The sequence below is a fragment of the Rutidosis leptorrhynchoides genome, chromosome 7 (assembly GCF_046630445.1).
Source record: "Rutidosis leptorrhynchoides isolate AG116_Rl617_1_P2 chromosome 7, CSIRO_AGI_Rlap_v1, whole genome shotgun sequence".
Taxonomy (NCBI): Eukaryota; Viridiplantae; Streptophyta; class Magnoliopsida; order Asterales; family Asteraceae; genus Rutidosis; species Rutidosis leptorrhynchoides.
In genome coordinates this window covers 297,373,895-297,388,756 of record NC_092339.1, presented here as the reverse complement: position 1 = coordinate 297,388,756, position 14,862 = coordinate 297,373,895, and positions in this window count along the sequence as shown.

Genomic DNA, 14,862 nt, shown 5'->3' with positions numbered 1-14,862 from the left:
GGTTCTTGATAGTAAGCTTGTTAAGTTCGCGGTAATCAATGCACATCCTTAATGTACCATCCTTCTTTTTAACAAAAAGAATAGGAGCTCCCCAAGGGGACGAGCTTGGACGAATGAAACCTTTATCCAATAGTTCTTGGAGTTGGTTGGATAATTCCTTCATTTTGGAAGGTGCTAAACGGTATGGTGCTTTAGCAACAGGAGCAGCACCAGGAGTTAAATCAATTTGGAATTCAACTTGTCGAGGAGGTGGAATACCCGGAAGATCTTCGGGAAACACATCGGGAAAGTCTTTAACTACTGATACATCTTCAATTCGCTTCTCTTTCGATTCAATCAGATTAACGTGGGCTAGAATAGCTGGATAACCTTTCATAAGGTATTTGCGGGTTTTAATATAGGAGATAATATTGAGATTGGAACCACTCTTTTCACCTTGGATAATAAGAGTCTCTCCATTTCCTAATGGAACATGAACGGTTTTATCGTAACACATGATCGCAGCTCTTAATGGACGTAACCAATCCATTCCAACTACGACATCGAAACTTCCTAGCTCGACCGGCAAAAGGTCTATCTTAAATTCTTTGCTGGCTAAGATTAGGTTGCAGTTTTTATAAATTTTATCAACTTTCATGATCTTTCCATTGGCTACTTCTACTAATCGTTTAGTTTCTAAGGGTTGAGGCTTTTCAGTAAATAGGGTACAAAATTCATTAGATACGTAACTTCGGTCGGCACCAGTATCGAATAAAATAGTTGCGTAGCAATTATTGACGAGATACGTACCCGTGATGACCTCATCTTCATCTCGGGCTTCAGCAGCAGTAATAACAAATGCACGACCCTTTGCAGCAGTAGTATTGGCTCCAGTAGCAGGATTATCTCTCTTCTTAGGGCAATTTGGACTAATGTGTCCCTTTTCCCCACAAGTATAACAAGTAGGAGGAGCTTTGGCAGGAACAATAGATTTATTCTTTGGAGGAGTCCTACACGTCTTAGCTACGTGTCCCACTTTCTTACACAACGAACAAGTGGCAGTGCACTGCCCCGGGTGATGCCTTTCACAACGAACACAAAAAGGATAAGTGCCCTTATAATTCGTCCTTGTACTATCCATAAGCTTTTTACTAACATTCTGAGTTGAACCTTGAGACGGCTCAAACTTCCTCTTACCATCATTACCCTTGGTTTCAACTTGCTTATTGGCCGACGCCCTTCTTCTCTTGGCCAACATGAGATTTTGTGCCATGAGAATCACAGCATCCAAAGTAACCTTCTCAGCAGCAATAACATTCCCTTGAACATCCTCGGGAAGACCTTCAATATACCGCTCAATTCTTCTAGCTTCAGTAGGAAACATTTCAGGACATAGAGTAGAAAGCTCCAGATAACGATTGGTATAATTCTCAATGTCAGTACCCTTGACCCTGAGTTCCCAGAACTCAGCTTCAAGCTTCTGAACTTGACTCCTTGGGCAGAATTTGTTGACCATCATACTTTTGAGTTCGTCCCATGGAATTGCATTAGCATTATCAATTCCTACGGACTTGGCATAAGCAGTCCACCAAGTTAAAGCATTACCACCCAACGAGCTAGTGGCATACTTTACTCGATCATCATCACCACAGTTGCAAATACGGAAAATAGATTCCATCTTTTCGAACCAACGAACTAGTTCGACAGCTTCTTCGTTTCCCTTAAAAGCGGGAGGGTGACAGTTTGTAAAGTCCTTGTAGGAACAAGGTTTTGGTTGAGTATTAGCATGATTAGCTTGGGCGTTGCCTTGGGCAGCAGCGAGTAGCTGTTGGAATTGCTCAGTAGTTAACACAACGTTGTTAACGGTAGGTGCAGCTGAACGAACCATGATGTCACTACATAAAAGTGAACATATGTTTGATAAGTTTAACAAGTTATAAGTTTGAGTAATCACAAGTATGAATAAACTAAAGTATTGATATCGCATGATATTAATAAAACACTTTATATTATTAGAACGAGGCATTAAATAAGCCTTTATTACACGATTCGGAAATAGAAATTGTTTAAGGCACAGCCTTTACATAGATGGAAAATAGGAAAAATAACTAGGAAATATTAAGATTGAAGTAGTCTTCATATTTCGTCTCCAACCTTCTTCATAAACTCCTCAACTTTCTCATTTTTCGTCTTTTGTTTCTCATAGAGATACTCGAAGTTGTCATAAAGGTTGGTAACACGACTGTTTACGGCATTAGTGTTGTACTCTCTTATGGCAAGTTTTTCGTCGACTCGACCTTTCTCCATTTTCATTCGGACATCAACATCCTCCTTGAGGTAAGCAAGTGATTGCTTTCCCCAGCGAGTGTTGCGTTCTTCCTCGCACTTTAGCATCAGCAACTCCTTTCTTAGCTCGACGTTTTCTTTCATAAGTTTCTTCATTCGACGATCCACTCTTTCCATGTGGCGAAGTAGACCACCAATGTTTCTCTCGGTATCGTTTCGTAATCTCATGATTTCATACTTAGGACCATCATAAAAAGGAGATCGGGCTCTCTTCCTTGATGGACCAACTTCTTCATGCCGTTTTCCCTTATCTTGGGTTCTCGGAGTTGGGTAGTATTGAGAAGACCCATGTGAATCTAAAATAGTATTCGGGCTATAATTCAGCGGTGGTGAAGCAGGACTATAAAGAGGACTTCGAACTGGTCTCGAAGTTGAAGAGTGTCCAACACCTACTTCGGTGGTAGGGTTGTGAGTTGCTTTGTTGGGCTTGTTAACGCTTGAGCTTGACATCCTATCATTAGGAAAGAGACTTTGATTAGAATCTTTGAGTCAAGTTTATTAAAGCATAATTGTTAAGATTATACGACAATCCTAAGTGCTTTAAGTCTAAGGCAGGAAAGGTTATAGTTTCCTAGATTGCTAAGGCACCCTAGCTAACAAGTAAGGCACACATAAAAATGCAATCCTGGTTCTCTATAACAGCCTGGTTTGCTCTGATACCAATCTGTCACACCCCCAGTTAGGGCCTGGGTGAAATGTGACTTAATATCAAATCAACCAACATATTATAATATACGAGAACAATACTAAATGATAAAACAAACTTTATTGAGCACGCGGCGGAAAATGAAACGTAGTTACAATGATAGGAATAACAATAATGGAAATGTTCACATGCAGAAGTAATAAATGCGATATCTCTTGATCCTATGTCCAAGTAGCATCACATAAGCAGTAAGTATAAGAGCTTGAATCAAACAGCACCTGAGACAAAACATGCTAAAGTGTCAACCAAAAGGTTGAGTGAAGTTCATAGGTTTAACAAATAAGTTTGACCGTTTGTTTTAGACCACAAGATTTAATTTGTAAGGTTGATCTCCCGCAGGATCAAAAAGTTATGCCAGTGCGTGATATTTAGACTAAACGTTCAAGTTTGCCCCATGACAAGTTAGTTCTACTTGTCGGTTTAATTTCATTATCAAGCAATACAAAGATAACATCAAATGTATCGGGGACGTTACTCCCGATAGGCCTACCCCCAATAACTAAGCATGCTGCAGCACCTAAAAATATCACTGTAGGGACTTAGTCGGACATAGCCGGGTATAGCATAGTTTTAGTTGGTACTTGTGTCTAAATTGTAAATAGTAAAAGCAGCATGTGTCTCACCCCAATAAGTATAAAAAGTAAATTGAGCTCAAGTAAAGTGGGGCTATAAAAATCACCTTAGTAATTCGATGAAGTAAGGTAGTCCTTAAAGAGAATGTATGGATGATCGAAGCACAAGATAAGTCAACCTAAGAATAAGTTGAGAATAGTTTAGATGTTTTGCCCGTATGAAGATAAGTTTAAGTATTTTCGTGTGTAGTAAGTTTAAAGATTGTTTATCGTTTTGGAAAGGCTTTTGCATATTAGACAAGCTTCCAATCTACCCACTTTCAATTTAAAATGGACTTTTCAGGTCATTAGGTTTCTGAGCACTAGGATCCGTTAAATTGATCAATCCAGACCCTCCACCTAAGACTTTCGAGCTTCCATCCACATCGAGAAAGTTTAAGATCTATACAAGTCTAATATACCGATCCAATATGTTTTTAGGTGTGTATAGGAATACAACACTTTAGTTATTTTACTTATAAGTGTTTCAATATATATAAATATTATATATATGTAAGGATACATATATATATTTATTTTAAATTTTGTTTTTGATCAATAATAGCATCAATTAATTATCTAATAATATTAACAAGTGTAATATTGATTTAATATCAGTAGGTAATATGTATAAAACATAATAAAATTTTTATACACATTAATATTAAGTTTTGTGTATTAAATAACACTTTTTATTATTGTTTTAATAGCTAAAATGTAAATAAATAGGTAAACAAATTAAACATCACATTTTATATTTTTCTTATGTTCTACTGATCAAAATAAGCTTAAGAAAAATTTATAGATTTTTGTTATGGTGTTTAAGTATTTATTTTCCATTTTCCTTTCGGTTTGTAATAATACAAAGTTTATAAAGAATTAATTATTAAATGAACCAAATTAATTCAACCAATATTTTTTCTATGCTTATAATGTTACAACAAAGTCAGAAAAATTATTTATACATTTATATAAATAGTTTAACTATTTAATCATACTATTGTGTAGTTTTTAGTTTTAATAAAAAAAATTAAATAGAAATACATAACCATTAATTCTACAAATATTTTTATAACTTTATTAATAGTTATTAAGTAGTTTTTAATAGTTATCATGGTTAAAAACCTGCTGTAACATGTAATTTCATTTTATTATAAAAAACAGTTTAATCGGGTACTGTAGCGTTTTCAGAAGAAAATTCAAATTAAATATTAAACATGCGAATTTAATTATAAAAAAAATTATAATTACCCTTACATATGATATAGCAAGCGACTAAAATAAAATTTTACAAAAAAATTCGTTTACTATTTAATAAAAATCATTTATGTATTTCGGTTTATAAAAAAAATCAGTTTTTGATTTTTAATAAATACTATTCCGACTTTATAATTCATGAAACTAATTTTTATAGACATTAGGATACTTAACACTAATTATCATGTATTTACATTTTTTATTAAAATTAATTTCGTATTTAATTAGTTTTTAACATAAAAACTAGCATAAAACTATATAAAAACTTAATAAAAACTATATAAATTAATTAGGGGACTTACAAAAAAATAGTTGCTGAGACTTGGGAGAGTTTCTTTCAAGTTGAGAGTGTGTTTTGAGGTGTGAGTTGAAATGAAACAAATGGGTGCTATTTATAGTGAAAATAAAGTTGATAAAATGAGTTTTATAATTTTTTTTTTTTAGTCAACAATAGGTGGTACTAGTTTATACCTTATTTTTAGTCAACATAAGGATGTAATGGTTTAAGATTCTTTAGTCTCATTATTATTACTATTATTATTTTTACATTTACTACATTGATAAGTATTATTTTCTTTTTACTAATTCATGACTTGTATATATTTAGTTCCCAATTGTTTTATTATTTATATAAATGTCACTTTTTATTTATTACTTACAGGTTATTAGTTATAATATTACATAAATGCATAAATTTTAATTAGTAGCGAGTGTCGACTAACAGTTTATTATTTTCATCTTTTATTAACTTGTCAATTATTGCACAAAGTTAATTAATATGTTTTCTAACTCTTAACACTTAACAATTGTTGATTAAAGTTTGATCATTAAGTTTTAATTATATTGTTTGGACATTTAATATTGAAAAAAATATAGAATGGAAAAATGAGGGTCGTTATACCAACAGCCCCGTAATAATCTAAAAACCTTGTTTCTCGCTCCAACTACTGAATCTGTCACTTGTGGAAAGGTTTTATTTAAAAGTTGTAATCCGATGTTCTTTTTCTCACTTTGGTGAGAAGCGAAAATCAGTAACCTGTAAGCATAACATGCTTCCTTATGTTGCATGTTAGAAGCTCTTTCTAACTCACGAAATCCTATGTTAGGATATGTTGAGTCAAAATAGGTTCTTAACCCGTATCGTAAAATTGCATTTGGGTTCCCCGCATTTAACGCTTTAAAGAAAACACAGCGTAACTTACACTCTCCCCAATGTGATATACCCCACCTATAAAAGGAAAGCCTTTTATAAACTAAGACATTTCTGGAAAGTCTTTCAAATGTTTGACAAGTTGATTTCGCCATAACTAATTGTGCTGATGAATTCTGACCGACTCTAGACAAGATTTCATCAATCATATCCTCTGGTAGGTCTTTTAAAATATTCGGTTATCTACCCTTAACGTCTATTTTGTATTTTTATACTGTAAAATAGATAAGGATTAGATTCGTAAAAGATAATTAACAAACAATACAAGCAATTTTTACATAGAACATACAAGTACAAGCACACTACAATACATATAATACACAACATGATTACAACCCTCTAATCTGAATCACTGGTTTCTTCTTCTTCGAACTTGGTTCGTTTTCCTAATTTTCTAGGGATATATGGTGTTCCTCTAATTCGAGCCGTCGTTTTCCACAATGGTTCAGAAAAACCTGGTGGTTTAGAGGTTCCCGGGTTATTGTTACAATTTAGGAAATACGAATGTTGCCGATACATATAAAGTTCATCGGGGTTGGAATCAGGTTTCTCTATTTTTATTCCTTTTCCCTTATTATTTTCTTTTGCTTTATTAAATTGGGTCGAGGTAATTTCTATAACATCATCGGAATCCTCATCGGGATCTGATTCATCAGAAAATTGGTAATCTTCCCAATATTTTGCTTCCTCGACGGAAACACCATTGACCATTTTTAACTTTGGTCCGTTGGTTGAGGATTTTCTTTTATTTAATCGATTTACTGTAGGTATCAATATTTCTTCCTCCAGAACCTCTTCTTCCGGTTCCTCTTCTTCCGGTTCCTCCTCTTCCGGTTCCTCTTCTTCCGGTTCCTCTTCGGGAATTTGTGAATCTTCCCAAAATATATTCGACTCTTCATTATTATTAGGTGAGTCGATGGGATTTGTACTAGAGGTATACATCTATCACACAATATCAAACACGTTAAGAGATTACTATATCACATAATATTTACATGTTAATAATATATAGTTTCCAACAAAAAAAATGTTAAGCAATCGTTTTTGAAGAAAAACACAGTCGAAGTCCAGACTCACTAATGCATCCTAACAAACTCGGTAAGACACACTAATGCAAAAATTCTGGTTCTCTAAGACCAACGCTCGGATACCAACTGAAATGTCCCGTTCATATTGATTATAAATGTTCCATATTAATTGATTTCGTTGCGAGGTTTTGACCTTTATATGAGACGTTTTTTAAAGACTGCATTTGATTTTAAAACAAACCATAACCTTTAAAATATTACGACGATTATCAAATAATGATAATCTAAAATATAGCGTTTTTCACACGACCATTACATAATAGTTTACAATAATATTACACAAGCATGGACTCCAAATCTTGTCCTTAATTTAGTATGCAACAGCGGAAGCTCTTAATAATCACCTGAGAATAAACATGCTTAAAACGTCAACAAAATTGTTGGTGAGTTATAGTGATAATGCTAAAAACGAACATATATTTCATAGCATTATCCCTCAAGAAAGACAAGCTTTTGGTTGCAATTGTTCTATTTACAAGTGATATTCGTTTAAATAATAAAAAGTGAAGATAAAAGACAGATTCGACGAATTGAAGACGCAAATGACCAAAAAGCTCAAAAGTACAAAGTACAATCAAAGTGGTTCAAATTATTGATGAGAAACGTCTCAAAATTACAAGAGTACAAGACGCAAAACGCAAAGTACAAGATATTAAATAGTACAAAAGGACGTCAGAAAATCCGGAACCGGGACCAGAGTCAACTCTCAATGCTCGACGCAACGGACTAAAAATTACAAGTCAACTATGCACATGAATATAATATAATATATAATTAATTCTTAAAATTATATATATATTATATTATTTAATAAAACCGTCGGCAAACAAGAAAACAATTCTGTGTGAGCTGGAAAAGCATGCCATGCGATCGTATGGCCTGGAAGTGCAATTTTCATGCAGTCGCATGACCCCAATTGTCAGGCCACATCTATAAATTTCGCTTGTTTTGGCTGAAATTAACACATCTTTTTCTTTCTCCATCTCTCAAACGTATATATATATATATATATATATATATATATATATATATATATATATATATATATATATATATATATATATATATATATATATATATATATATATATATATATATATATATATATATTATAATTTTAATTTTAATAATAATAAGGTTATGTTAGCGAATGTTGTAAGTGTGTAAGTTGAAATTCTGTCCATTTAACGCTACGCTATTATTAATCATTGTAAGTTATGTTCAACCTTTTTAAATTAATGTCTCGTAGCTAAGTTATTATTATGCTTATTTAAGCCGAAGTAATCATGATGTTGGACTAAATATTAAATTTGGGTAATTGGGTTTGTACCATAATTGGGGTTTAGACAAAAGAACGACACTTGTGGAAATTAGACTTTGGGCTATTAATGGGCTTTATATTTGTTTAATTAAATGATAGTTTGTTAATTTAATATAAAGATTTACAATTGGACGTACCTATAAATAACCATATACACTCGATCGGACACGATGGGCGGGATATTTATAAGTACTAATAATCGTTCATTTAACCGGACACAGGAATGGATTAATAGTCTATGGACTTATTAAAACAGGGGTGAATTATATACAAGGAAAATTGGTGTAATTATAGTTTAAGTCCCCAATTAGTTGGAATATTTGACTTCGGATATAAGGATAATTTGACGAGGACACTCGCACTTTATATTTATGACTGATGGACTGTTATGGACAAAAACCAGATGGACATATTGAATAATCCAGGACAAAGGACAATTAGCCCATGGTAATAAACTAAAATCAACACGTCAAACATCATGATTACGGAAGTTTAAATAAGCATAATTCCTTTATTTCATATTTAATTGCACTTTTAATTATCGCACTTTAATTTATTGTCATTTTATTTATCATACTTTTTAATTATCGCAATTTTATTTATCTTCATTTTATTTATCGCACTTTTATTTATCGCAATTTCATTATCGTTATTTACTTTACGCTTTAATTTAATTTATATTTATTTTTAATATTTTACATTAGGTTTTAACTGCGACTAAAGTTTTAAAATCGACAAACCAGTCATTAAACGGTAAAAACCCCCTTTTTATAATAATAATATTACTTATATATATATATATATATATATATATATATATATATATATATATATATATATATATATATATATATATATATATATATATATATATTATACAAATATAGTTTTAAAAATATAGCGTTAAACTTGGCTAGCTCCCTGTGGAATGAACCGAACTTACTAAAAACTATACTACTGTACGATTAGGTACACTGCCTATAAGTGTTGTAGCAAGGTTTAGGTATATCCACTCTATAAATAAATAAATAACTTGTGTAAAATTGTATCGTATTTAATAGTATTCTGGAAGCAAAAACACTACTATTTTGTATACACCTCTACGCACATCAAGTATTTTTGGCGCCGCTGCCGGGGACTGCTTAAACGCCGGAAGCGAAACGCTATATATATATTAAAAAAAATATTCTTAGTTTACTTTTGTAAAAATACGCTTTTGTAAAAATACGTTTTAGTTATTAAAAATATAAAAATATAAAAAAAGAAAAATATATATTTTTAAGAGTTTGTTAAATTATAAAGTTTCTTTATTTTTATTTTAGTTTTTAAAATATAAGTTTTTATTTATTTATATAAATATTTTATAAAAACATAAAATTAAAAACAAAAGTAAAAAATAAAAAAAACAAAAAAAAAAACAAATCGAGCCACTACACTGTAGCAGCCCAATATCTGGCCCGAATTCGCAGACCATGTGATCGCATGGTAAAACAATTAACACCTCATGCGATCGCATGAGGTGAGTTGACAGGTCTGAAACCTTTGACGGTCGATTAGGGTTAGGGTTATTTAATAATTATTATTAATTAATTAGTTAATTAGGGTTTAGTTATTTTAATTAATTTTTAGTTTATTTTGTATTTTTAGTTTTATTTAGTTTTATTAATATATAAAATTAATATTTTTATAAAATAAATAATATAAACATAATATTTTTATAAAAATTGTACTTTTTACAACTTTAAGTTTATTTTTATATTTTGTATCTTTTTATTTGTTTTAGCGTAATATTTGTATTTTTCGCTAGTAAATTAGTTTTAATATAGTATTTTCCGTAGTTATTTTTATTTCTAGACTCTTAGGCTTTGCCGTAAAATCCCTTAAGTACTTTTTCTATAGACTAAGATTTAGGTGCTTTAGAATTTTGCGACGCCGTTTAGTACTTTTTAAGTTATTTCCGTTTTGGATATAGTATTTTTTTTTAAGCTTTAATATTTTTAGACGCAACTTTTAATTCTTAGTTTTTAGATTTTTAAGTTTCGACGCGCTACGTTCTTTTTATTATTTTTCGACCATTTATTTTTCGACGTTTTTGCGACGCACTCTTTTTCTTTCTTATTTTTCACCGCTCTAGTTTTTAGGACATAGAATTTTCTATTTCTTCTCTAAAATTTCTTTAAATTTTAACAAAAAATTATTTTAAGCGGTTAAATTGATAAACATCCAAAATTTTCTGGTTCGTAGTAATAGTTGGATTTGTTAGTGGCGAGTTGTCGGCTTCCGATTTAAAGGGTCCTGGCTTCCTGCTGTATCTATTGGCTATTCGAAACGTGGGCAAAATCAGAAAAGTCTATTAATTTGATAACTTATATAATTTTTATATTTTATAACTAATAGGATATTCAGTTAATGCACCGAGCAAAACGTTCACCACCTTTCATACGTTCACCACCTGTGACTCGATCAAGACATCTAGCCAATATTGTTACCGTTGATTTTTCTTTAGAATCGTCATCCAGTCGACCAAGTACTCCAATTCAAATTTCCGATAATCCATTTTTTGAACCCGACCTCACAATTGAGAAACCGGAGGATATTCAGGGACAATTCAGAGATCCTGAACCATTAATTTTTCCTCCGGAACCACCAATCATTCAAACAGAGATTGTCGAGGAACAACCCATTAAATCAGAATCCTCTAGTGATTCAGATTCAACAAATTCAATCATGGAAAATCTGGAACCTCTAAGTATAGAAGACTGAATGAGAGCTAAACGCACTGGCCAAGGTCACGCAATTACTCAACCTGATATTAATGCGCCAGATTATGAAATCAAAGGACAAATTCTACACATGGTAACTAATCAATGCCAATTTAGTGGTGCACCGAAGGAAGATCCAAACGAACATCTTCGTACCTTTAATAGGATCTGTACTCTATTTAAAATAAGAGAAGTGGAGGATGAACAGATATATCTCATGTTATTTCCCTGAAATTTAAAGGGAGATGCCAAAGATTGGTTAGAATCGTTACCTGAAGGGGCAAGGAAATACTATTAAATACGATACATTTTTACACAAGATATTTATTTATTTAGAGAATGGATATACTTAAACCTTGCTACAACACTTATAGGCAGTGTACCTAATCGTACAGTAGTGTAGTTTTTAATAAGTCCGATTCGTTCCACATGGAATCTTTTTAAACAAAGCTTAACGCTATATTAGTTTACTTTTATAAAAATACAAATATATATATAAGTAATATTATTATTATAAAGGGGGGTTTTTTTACCGTTTAATGACCGGTTTGTCGATTTTAAAACTTTAGTCGCAGTTAAAACCAAATAAATACAAGACTTTAAATTAAAGCATAAAGTAAATAACGATAATGAAATTGCGAATAATAAAAGTGCGATAAAATAAACTTGCGATAATTAAAAAGTACGATAATTAAAAGTGCAATTAAATATAATTAGAAGTGCAATTAAATATAAAATAAAGGAAATTAAATATGAAATAAAAGAATTATGCTTATTTAAACTTCCGTAATCATGATGTTTGACATGTTGATTTTAGTTTTATGCCCATGGGTTAATTGTCCTTTGTCCTGGATTATATAATATGTCCATACGGATTTGTCCATAATAGTCCATCAGTCATAAATATAAAGAGCGAAAGCCTTCGTCAAATTATTCTTATTCCCGAAGTCAAATATTCCAACTAATTGGGGATTCGAATTGTAACAAGGTTTTAATACTTTGTTTAATGAATACACCAGGTTATCGACTGCGTGTAAACCAAGGTTTTACTACTTTGTTAACAATTACACCAATTACCCTTGAATGTAATTCACCCCTGTTTCAACAAGTTTATTAACTATTAATCCAGTTCCGTATCCGGTAAAATGAATAATTATTGGTATTTATAGATATCTCGCCCACCGTACCCAGTCAAGCGTATGTGGTTATATATAAATACGTCAAATTATAAGTTTGTATATTAAATTAACAAGGTATTGTTTAGTTAATATAAAACCCATTAATAGCCCATAGTCTAATTTCCACAAGTGTCGTTCTTTTGTCCAAACCCCAATTATGGTACAAAGCCCAATTACCCAATTTTAGTAATTAGCCCAACATCATGATTACTTCGGATTAAATAAACATAATAATAACTTAGCTACGAGACATTAATATAAAAAGGTTGAACATAACTTACAATGATTAAAAATAGCGTAGCGTTACACGGACAGAATTTTGACTTACACCCTTATAACATTCGCTAACATACCCTTATTATTAGGATTAAAATTAAAATTAAAATTAAAATATAAATATAAATATAAATATATACGATATAGATAGAGAGATGGATGGATTTTTGGTTATTTTTGCGATCAGAATTCGTTTGCTTTTATAGGGATTTTCGACTTTTGGGGCTCCGCGACTCGCGGCATTTTTGCCTTCAAACTCCGCGAGTCGCGGAGTTTGAAATTACAGCTCAGTCCCTTTTGGAGTCTTTCTTGCCGACGGTTTATAATATATATATATATAATATATATATATATAATTAATATAATTAATTATATATTATATTATATTTATATACATAGTTAACTTGTAATTTTTAGTCCGTTGCGACGAGCGTTGAGAGTTGACTCTGGTCCCGGTTCCGGATTTTCGAACGTCCTTGCGTACAATTTTATATTTTGTACTTTGTGTTTTGAATCTTGTACTCTTGTAATTTCGAGACGTTTCTTATCAATAATTGGAACCTCTTTGATTGTCTTTTGTACTTTTGAGCTTTTTGGTCGTTTGCGTCTTCAATTCGTCGAATCTGTCTTTTGTCTTCACCTTTTAATATTTAAACGAATATCACTTGTAAATAGAACAATTGCAACTAAAAGCTTGTCTTTCTTGAGGAATAATGCTATGAAATATATGTTCGTTTTTAGCATTATCAAATATTCCCACACTTGAGCGTTGCTTGTCCTCAAGCAATATCGTCTTGAAATACTAGAATCACTTCTTTATTCTTCACACTTTGTACATCAGTGATTTCTATACGGCGGTATAAACAATGGTAGTAACGATATGGTTTACAGTCCCACATGACTATAAAAATTTAGATCCATTAAGGAAATTGGATCTTTATGAAAACATTTGATCTTTTGAAAATTAAATCTAGTTTTTACCCTAGATAAGTTTTCCGGAATAACCCTTTACCGGTGTTTGCAAAATATTTTTGTGGGTTTAGTGGGTTTCAGATTTGAAAATTTTAGCTCAAAACTTGCGGTTTTGTGTCACCCACTTGCTAACCTTGTATTTGGGAAGCAACACGTCCAGTTTACTTGCTCCGTATATTACCTTTCGGTAAACTACCTTCCGGTTGTAAAGCAAAGCGTTGAACAAGCAACTGTTAAGGCAATGTCTAATGACATGTATTTGATTATGGTCTATAACGTGTCGGACGCAATTACTATCCTTGGTAGGAGCAATAGTAAAGCTCACCCTTATAATTTTTCGGTCTGGCACAAGGTCTTGTCTTTGACCACTATGCAACCACCATTCTTACGGTTGACACCCGATTTAGTTCAGGTGACCTAATGAATTCCAGGTGAATTCCTAGGATTTTACGTTCAATGGTAATGAACGCATTGAAAATAGGATTTTCAGAAAACAAATTGGTTTATAATTTGATCAAAATATTTTCTCGTTCAAGCTCGAGTTTAGATATCATTGAATTCCATGAGTTTGTAATTCTCAATCTTTAAGGTCAATCTCTAGGATTGAGTAATATCAGGCTTAAAAGCTAATTTTTAATCTTTAAGGAGATTATCCTTTCTGGAGATCTGATTCATTAGTCTTATCCAGCTAATTTGCATGGTGCCCCCCCCCCCCATTTTACGAGATAAATCCTTCTCATGGTTAGGATAAATCTGACCACTTGGCGACCCTGTTTGATGCTGAGGTCCGTGGATTTCCTACTGATTTTAGAGATGACTTTTCTAGATTTTTCGTCAACCTACAGCTGGTCTAGACGACAACTTCTTGACCTAAATCAAGAAGCGCGTGTCTTTTTCGGAAGACTTTACTTCCTTTTAATGATGGAATTGATTCATCGTGTAGATCCATCTTTTCTTTTCTTTCATCGGGTAAAACAGTTTAGTTTAGTCCAAAGCAAAAGTATTTTCAGCTATTTGTTACAGAAATATGTGATATATGTTTTGAATAACTTGGAGAATTTTCCCACACTTGCTTTTATTTTTCTTTTTATCGTCCTCTATTCCATTTAAAATGAATTTTAACATTTTGGTTTGTTTCTCAATTTATGTCCTTTCC